This window comes from Symphalangus syndactylus, chromosome 10 (genome assembly GCF_028878055.3).
Source record: "Symphalangus syndactylus isolate Jambi chromosome 10, NHGRI_mSymSyn1-v2.1_pri, whole genome shotgun sequence".
NCBI lineage: Eukaryota > Metazoa > Chordata > Mammalia > Primates > Hylobatidae > Symphalangus > Symphalangus syndactylus.
Genome location: NC_072432.2, coordinates 29,970,019 through 29,979,320, shown reverse-complemented (window position 1 = coordinate 29,979,320; position 9,302 = coordinate 29,970,019). Strand labels below are relative to the sequence as shown.

General features: G+C 40.5%; 1 pseudogene; it reads right to left on the bottom strand.

Annotated features, from left to right (window-relative positions):
* Positions 1 to 930: 930 nt before the first annotated feature.
* On the bottom strand, positions 931 to 3,041 carry LOC129491587 (exocyst complex component 7-like; annotated as a pseudogene).
* Between the last annotated feature and the right edge of the window lie 6,261 nt (positions 3,042 to 9,302).

Sequence of the window (9,302 nt, the reverse complement as noted above, 5' to 3'; positions counted from 1 at the left end):
ACACCCTAAACCACCCTGAGCTCTCCCTCTGTTAGCATATAAGCAAAGAGCTTGAAATAAACCCATCCCCAAGTGCGAGTACAATTCAAGGGTCTGTCTTCATTGAACTCAGCTATTCATTCTGATCCTACGTAGGTAGGACTTTACTTTTCACCCTCAATTTGCTCCTGAATTTCTCTCCACTGTCCACCAGTGTCCCAGTCCACAGGCATGCAGCCTTACTTCTCCTTCTGCAACCACTGCTGTTTGGCCCTGGGCCAGGAGGCACTAATGCTGGGAAGTGGGAGACGGAGGCCTGGGAAGCAGGCCACAGAGGATGGGTCAGGGCTCCTTTTCCGAATGCCTCCTACAGAGTACTGGACCCCAGAGAGAATGGTGAGCTGGCAGGCAGTCCTGCCCCCAGTCACCTAGGGGACTCCTAGGAGACGGAACAGCCCCAGACTTCAGGTCTGTGGGCAATGGGGAATTTGTTTTCTGCACAAAATCCAAGAGAACCTGATTGCTTTTCCTCAGGTCTTCTGACTACTCCTCTGAGACCTACCCACATTTTTGGGCTGAAAAGGAAGTGCTAGTACCCATTTTTGACTGAGGCCAGAGGTTTTGCCCTCCTGCTTTTGGTACACATGAGGCAGCTGTGGGCACAGGCCTCTGTCTTCTTTCTCTCCTATCCTATTTCACAAGCTATCAGTGTCACAAAACCCAAGATGAAAAGGAACCCAGCTTTCTTGGTGAATGCTGGTTTGGTTGGAAACATGGGCTACAGGGAAAAAGCAGAAACCAGGACTAGAGGGCTCAGGGAGGGGGGCTCCTGGATGGAGCAGTGAAGACAAATCTCTTTCCTAAAGGACTTCAAACTCACCCAGCCCAGAGGCAAGTTAACATGGGTTTATCTGTCCAATGACCAGGCTAGTCTGGCACAACCAGGCAGGGCTAGCAGAAGACCCAGGCAGAGGTGTTGAAAAGGTGATTGATCATGTCATCCACCTGCTCCATGTGTACATGTACTTCTCCAGGTTCTTGGTGAAGGGCATGCTGCTGAACTTGTGCAGAGAGGCCCCATAGGTTTCCTTGACAATGTTTTTTTGGGCCTGGCCAATCCTGTCCTTCTTCTCTGTGTCTGAAATAGCCCAAGCCTTTTGGATATTGCACAGTTCTTCAAGGCCATCACTGAAGCCCTTGAAACACTCCTTGATCATCTGCTGCTCCTTATTCTAGAGTTGGACTCCTGGTTGGAACACAAGTATATTGTTCTCTGTGAAATATTCAGTCACTTTTAGCCAACTGCACTGGTAAGTCGGGATCTACTGCTCAATGTGCTCCCAGTGGGGGTGCTCAGCAGTCTGCTGAGTCACAGCCACCAGCTGGATCAGCTCAGACTTCAGGAACTTGAGGACGTAGTTGTAGTTGTTATGCAGGAAGATGGTGCTCAGAGTTGGGTCCTCATACGCCTTGGACTTGCTCAGCAAGTTCAACTGCAGGCTGCCCAGAATTTTACAGATATAGATGCTTAGCAGTCACTTGCTGAACTTGGAACCATGGCTGTGGCTGAAGAACTGGCCTCTTGGGAAGCCAGCATGTCACCCACCATCTCCTGGAATTCCAGAAGCTGCTGCAGGAAGAGGATGACGTTGCTTGTGAGCATGGTGCCATTCTTGGGCATGTTGCATTCATTGTTGAGGTCATTTTTGATGTTGTCCACAAAGTCCTCCAGTGCTTTGGCTCCAGTGACCTCTAGGGAGATGATGAGGCCAGGTGATTTGTTCTTGCTGATGGCGGCCATGCCCTAGAGCACCTGGTCAAACTCAGGCTTGCTGTGCTTAGGCACTGTGGGATGGAGAAGACAGTGAGCACCATGGAAAAGTTGGGTCAAATGATGGCCTCCGAGCGGGAGACAATATTCTCCCCTTCAAGTATCAGCCCATCCAGCACATCCTGTATCAGAGTCAAAGGTTTTCTCCCGATGGTGCTCAGCAATGATGTCAGCCAGCAACTGATACTCGCTCTAGGTCAGCTTGACAAAGGTACTGACACAGTGGATGTAGGCATCAGTCTCCATAACCACCATCTCTCCTGGCCAGCAGCCTATGCTTATCATTCAAGGCCTCGGACAGGTGCTTAATTTTGAAATTATGCTCTTGACCTTCCAAAGGAAGGGGGTTGGAGCATCCCTTTTCCGCAACTAAACTATGCTGGGAATGAATACTGTTTTCAGAAGGTTTTGAGCCTTATGACTTGTCCCTGGCCACTTGACTGGCTTTTTGATGGGTGTGTTTTTCCTCTTGTTGGGGATAGAAAGAGAGTAGGGAATTCCAGAAAAAGAACTGTTCTTCCAGAAATAATTTCCAGGCCTTGATGAAGTGGTCCAGTTGGCTGGAGCAAATCTTGTAGTAGACGTTAATAAAATCTTGGTTGCAGCTGTATTCCAGCCAGCAGGAGATGCAGATTACATCCGGGAGCACACTCTTGGGCAGGTGCTCTAGGGACATAATCTCCTGTACCTCCAGATCATCATCACCAACGATCAGATCCAGGATGAGCACTGGGGATACAAACTTATTGTGCCTGGTCATCAGGCTGCAGAGCTCAGACTCTAATTACTCCTTCCCCTGCTCAAGCAGCAGCTTCACTTTGTTGTGTTCTAGGCTGTCTGGGCTATTGTCCTGGAAATACTCCACAGCCTTCTGAATCTTAGCCATGCTTCCCAGATACTCTTCCTGCCTACCTGTGGGGCCCTCTCTGATGATCTGCTAAGTGTCACTGGCAACATGGTAGGAGTTGATGATGTGGTCCAGGATGGATAGCGTCTTCTCAAAATTATCTTGCAGCTGCTGCAGATTATCTGTCTGCTTGTGCACCAGAATGATGGAATTCTCCAGCTTTATATGGTGGTTCTCATATGATGACAGGATAGACATCATGTTCTTGGTGAGCTGGTCACTTTTCTCCAGGCTGTCTTGAATATAGGACAGTACCTCCTCCTCCTGATTCAGCTTCTCTGCAATCTCTGGCAGCCAGGTGAATGTCTCCAGTGGAAGGATCATAGCTGCAAACCCTATGGCTCCCACTACCTAGTTTTTTTTCCTTAGTGCTCCCCACCCTGCAACTGACTATAAATAAAGGCACTAAGAGCATTCATTGGTGGGAGGGACAGTTTCTTCAATAAATGGTGCTGGGAAAACTGGATAGCCATATGCAGAAAAATGAAACTAGAACCCTATCTCTTACCATATAAGACAATCAACTCAAAATAGATTAAAGATTTAAATATAAGACCCAAAACTATGAAACTAGTAGGAGAAAATATATGGTAAACACTTAAGGACATTGGTCTGGGCAAAGACTTTATGGAGAAGACCTTAAAAGCACACGTAACAAAAGCAAAAATAGATAAATGGGATTATATAAAACCAAAAAATTTCTGTGCAGCAAAGAAAGCAACCAACAGAGTGAAGCGACAACCTGCAGAATGGGAGAAGATATTTGCAAACTATCCATCTGACAAGGGATTAAATCCAGAATATATAAGGAACTCAAACAAGTCAACAGCAAAATAATAATCATAATTCATTAAAATATGGGCAAATGAGCTGAATAGACATCTCTTGTAAGAAGAGATACAAATGGCCAACAGGTACATTAAAAATGCTCAACATCATTAATCATCAGGAAAATGCAAATCAAAGCCACAAAGAGATACTATCTTACCACAGTTAGAATGGCTTTTATCAAAAAGATAAAAAGTAACAAATGCTGGGGAGGATGTGGAGAAAAGGGAACTCTTATATGCTATTGGTGGGAATGTAAACTAGTACAGCCATGATGGAAAACAGTATGGAGATTCCTTAAAAAACTAAAAGTGGAGCTAACACATGATCCAGCAATCCCACCACTGGGTATATATCCAAAGAAATATGGAGCATGTTAAAGAGATGTCTACTCTTTCATGTTTACTGCCCCAGTATTAACAATACCTAAGATATGGACTCAATCTAAGCGTCCATCATCAGATGAATGAATAAAAAAAAGGTACATATAGACAATTGAATACTATTTAGCCATAAAAAGAACAAAGTTCTGTCATTTGTGAGAACGTGGATGAACTTCGAGGACATTATATTAAGTGAAATACACCACACACACAGAAAGATAAATATTGCACACTCTCACTCATGTGTGAAAGCTAACAAAGTTATCTTGTAGAAGTAGAGAGCAATTACTGGAGAACAGGAATGGTAGAGGAAGGAGGGGATTGTCAAAGGTTGGTTAACGAACACAAAAGTAATGCTAGTTAGAAGGAATAAGGTCTAGTGAGGTCTAGTGTTCTACAGCATGATAGAGTGGCTATTATTAACAACAATCTGTTGCATATGTTCAAGTAGTTAAAAGAACAGATTTTGAATGTCCCCAATACAAGTAATGATAAATGTTTGAGGTGATAGATATTCTAATTATTCTGATTTAATCATTACACATTGTATACATGTATTGAAATATCACACTGTTCCCCATGATATGTACAATTATTATGTGTCAATTAAAATAATAATAAAAGCAAAAAAACATATATACCATTTAAAATAGCAGCAAAAGTTGTTAGATATGATTCTATTAAAATATGTATAAGATCTGTATGTTGAAACTACAAAACCATAATGAAAGAAATCAATGAAGACCTACATAAATGGAGTGCTATGTCATGCTCAAGGATTGTTAAGATGCCATTTTCCCTCAATTTGACCTACAGATTTAAAATAAAAATTCCAGCAGTTTTTTTGTGGGTATCAAAAATGTGATTTTTAATATAGCCCTCTCCCAACCACAGAAAAGCAAAGAACTAAGATTAGCCAAACAATTCTGAAAAAAAAATAACAAAGTTGGAAGACTCCTATTACTGAATTCCAAGACTTACTGTAATGCCTCAGTAATCAAGACAATGTGGAAATAGGAAGAGGATAGACGCATACATCAATGAAAATTGTAGAGAGCCTAGAAATAGTTGATCCACATAAATATAGTCAACTTATTTTTAACAAAGGTGCAAAGACAATTCAATGGAGAAATTATAGTCTTTTCAACAAATAGTACTGGGACAATTAGGGATTCATGCACAGCAAAATGAATCTCAATGTATACCTCACAAATTATACAAAAATTAACTCAAAATATATCAGACCTAAAGGTGAAATGTAAAACTATAAGACTTCTGAAAAAAAAAAAAACATGGGAGAAAATCTGTGTATTCTTGGGTTAAGCAAAGAGTTTTTAGCTACAACACCAAAAGCATAATTCCCAAGAAAAAATAGATAAATTGGACTTAATCAAAATTTAAAACTCTTACTCCATGAAAGACACCACTAAGGGAATGAAAAGACAAGCCACACACTGAGAGAAAGTATTTGCAAGTAATATTTCTGACAAGAACTTTATTTAGAAAATATAAAGAACTCTAAAACTCAATGATAAGAAAACAAACAACCCAATTAAAAATGGGCAAAAGATCTGAAAAGACACTACACTTAAAAAGATATACAGATGGCAAAAAAGCATATGAAAAGACACTGAATATCATTTGTCACTAGAGAAATGCAAATTAAAACAATCATGAGATACCACTACACATCTATTAGAATGGCTAAAATAAAAAAAAAATGCAATATCAAATGCCGGTGAGAAAGGCAGAGCTCTTATTCATTGCTAGTGGGAATGTAAAATGCTATACCACTTTGGAAGACAGTCTGGCAGTTTCTTACAGAGTTAGACATAGGCTTACCATATGACCCAGCAATCATTCTCTTAGGCATTACCTAACTCTTTTAAAATCTTATGTTCACACAAAACCTGCATGCAAATGTTTATAGCAGTTTTATTCATAATTACTCAAAACGGGAATTAACCAAGATTTCCTTCAGTAGGTGAATGGATGAACAAACTGTGGTATATCCATATAATGAAATACTATTCAGCATTGAATAGTATTTATTAGCCATTACTTCACTCACCTACATGGATGAGTCACAAATGCATTTTACAAGTGAAACAAGCCAGAGCAAGAAGGCTACATACACAATATAATTCAAACCATATGATATTCTGGAAAAGGTCAAAATTATAGGGATAGAAAACATATCAGTGGTGCCAAGAGTTTAGGGGGAAAGAGGTATTTGACTAGGGGAAGCATTGGGCATCTCTAAAGTGTGATGGAACTAATCTGTGGTACTGTAGTGGCAGATACATGATTCTATGTATTTGTCAAAACACAGAGAACTTTGCAGTACAAAGAATGAACCTTAATGTATGCAAATAAAAAATTGATCGAGAGGTCAACAGATCTCCGGATAGACTGTAGACTCTGACAAAATAATATAATTGTATTACAAATATATGACGTAACCTCACTGAAGGGTTTGGGGAGAATAAGATGCTCACCTAAGTAACTTTGGAAAATGGTGGGTGTATTAGTCTGTTTTCACACTGCTAAAAAGAACTACCTGAGACTGGGTAATTTATGAAGTAAATAGGTTTAATTGACTCACAGTTCTGCAGGCTTAACAGGAAGCATGGCTAGGAGGCCTCAAGAAACTTAAAATCATGGCAGAAGGTGAAGGGTAAGCGAGCGTGTCTTACCATGGTGGAGCAGGAGAGAGCGAGCAAGGGGGGAAATGCCACACACACTTTCAAACAACCAGATCTCGTGAGAACTCACTATCAGGAGAACAAGGGGAAGTTCACCCCCATGATTCAATCACCTCCCACCAGGACCCTCTCCCAACATGTGGAGATTACAATTAGAGATGAGATTTGTTGGGACACAGAGACAAACCATATCAGTGGGGCTTTTTGTTGTTGTTTTTGTTTGTTTTTGTTTTTTGAAGCAGAGTCTCACTCTGTCGCCCAGGCTGGAGTGCAGTGGTGTGATTTTGGCTTACTGCAGCCTTAACCTCCCTGGACTCAGGTGATCCTCCTGCCTCAGCCTCCTGAGTAGCTGAGACTACAGGCGCATGACACCATGCCTGGCTAATTTTTGTATGTTTGTAGAGACAGGGTTTTGCTATGTTGCCCAGGCTGGTCTTGAACTCCTGGCCTCAAGTGATCCACCCTCCTTGGCCTCCCAAAATGCTGGGATTATGGGTGTGTCCCATGTCCACTTTATACGAAAATGGTGTTTTAACTGGAAACTATAAAACAAAAGACAAAAGGAACTGAAGATTGAACATAAGCACTGTTTTCTAGTTGGTAAATTTGTTTCTCCTGAGGATATGGTTTAACAATTCTGAAACTGCTGAATATGTTTACTGGAATTGAACAAGTAAACAAGTTGACAGCAGCTGGTTGGAGCCACATTTCTTATGATTAAAGAGGAGTGTAACAGAGAAGCAAGGTTAGAATGAACCATGTGGTAATAGATTAGAATTGGAGACACCAGTATGAACTCATGTTTATCTTAATGCAGATTCAGAAGAATAGGCACAGAAGTAATCATAGATATATGCAATACATGGTTTGGTACACATACGTAGGTTTCCTAGATCTTTCTACTGAAAGGGCCTAGAAAAGATGACATCAAGACAGGAATAAACACACCAATTGCTCAGACCTTGGTTTTTAATACTCTTCTCCAATAAAAGGAACCAGGACTCCCTGGAGAAATGACATATTGTAGAGCTGGGACAGAGAATATACAAGTTGAGCCTGGAACAATTTTTGTCATGCCAGGAAACTAGAAGTGCTCAAAAAGGATGAAGCCATGTGAGAGGGGCCCAGGAGCCAGCCTGAAAGAGCTTCTAATACCCAAAGAATTTGAACAACAAAATAAATGGTAGGTTGGGGTTGGTGCAAAAGTAATTGCGGTTTTTACCATTACTTTTAATTGCAAAAACTGCAATTAATTTTGTGCCAGCCTAATAAAATAGTAACATAACATAGAATTATAATCCAAAGTTTAAAATAAATAGCATGAGTCCATACTGACATAAGTAAATGACTGAACACGTAAATAAAGAAGAGACAGATCTCCTAAACAGAAAAATTCCCAGTAGTCTATGTAGATTCTCCTCCCTCAAGGTGATGTAGCTTAACTCCACACCCCTTGAATGGGTTGTGCTTAGCAGCTTGCTTCCAAAGAGTAGAATATGAAAAGGTGGAAAAGTTACTTTATAATGAAGAAATCTGGTAAACGCTAGTCAACCAGGTGATCAAAGTTACCTTCATCAGTGATATGTCATGCTGATACACATACTCCTGATAGAATGTGATGAAAATGAACTTCAACTCTATGTATTCCCTTCCAAAAACTCATATTGTTTACAAAACAGTGAAAAAATATCAGCCAAATCCAAACCGAGGAGCATTCTACAAAATATTTAACCAGTACCCCTTTGATATTAAGTCCATAAAAATCAAGAAAAATCTGAGAAACTGTCAAAGCCAAGAGGAGAATTGGAGACATGATTATTAAATGTAATGTGGTATCCTGACTGGAATCTTGAGAGAGAAAAAAGGACATTAGGGGAAAATTTGTGAAATCTGAATAAAGTGTGTAGTTTAGTTAATAACAATGTATCCATGCTGGTTCCTTGGTTGTGACAAAAATTCCACAGTAATGTAAGATGTAAACAATAGAGAAAACGGTATTGGGTATACAGTAACTCTGCACTATCCTTGCAACTTTTCTGTAAACTATTCTAAAAAGATATATTGATTTAAATCTTAAAAACAACATAGTATATTTTAAAAGAGCATACATAGAATGATCCCAATTCCATATAACTAATACGTGAATGTGTACCAGAGGAAAAACCAAATAGATACGTGACGTCCATATATATTTACCTATCGTCAGAGATATGACGACAGGTAAATTTTATTTCTCTTTTCTGTTTTTCGGTATTTTTCTTTTCTTTTCTTTTTTTCTTTTTTTTTTTTTTTGAGGCAGAGTCTCTCTCTGTCGCCCAGGCTGGAGTGCAGGGCCACGATCTCGGCTCACTGCAAACTCCACCTCCCAGGTTTACGCCATTCTCCTGCCTCAGTCTCCTGAGTAGCTGGGACTACAGGCGCCTGCCACCATGCCCGGCTAATTTTTTGTATTTTTAGAAGAGACGGGGTTTCACTGTGTTAGCCAGGATGGTCTCAATCTCCTGACCTCGTAACCTCCTGACCTGGCCTCCCAAACTGCTGGGATTACAGGCGTGAGCCACCGCGCCCGGCCGTATTTTTCAATGCTATAATTTAAAACAAACATTTATTCCTTTAGGTAATTTTAAAAAGCAATACTCAAATAAATAGAGACCATGCAATAGAGCAGT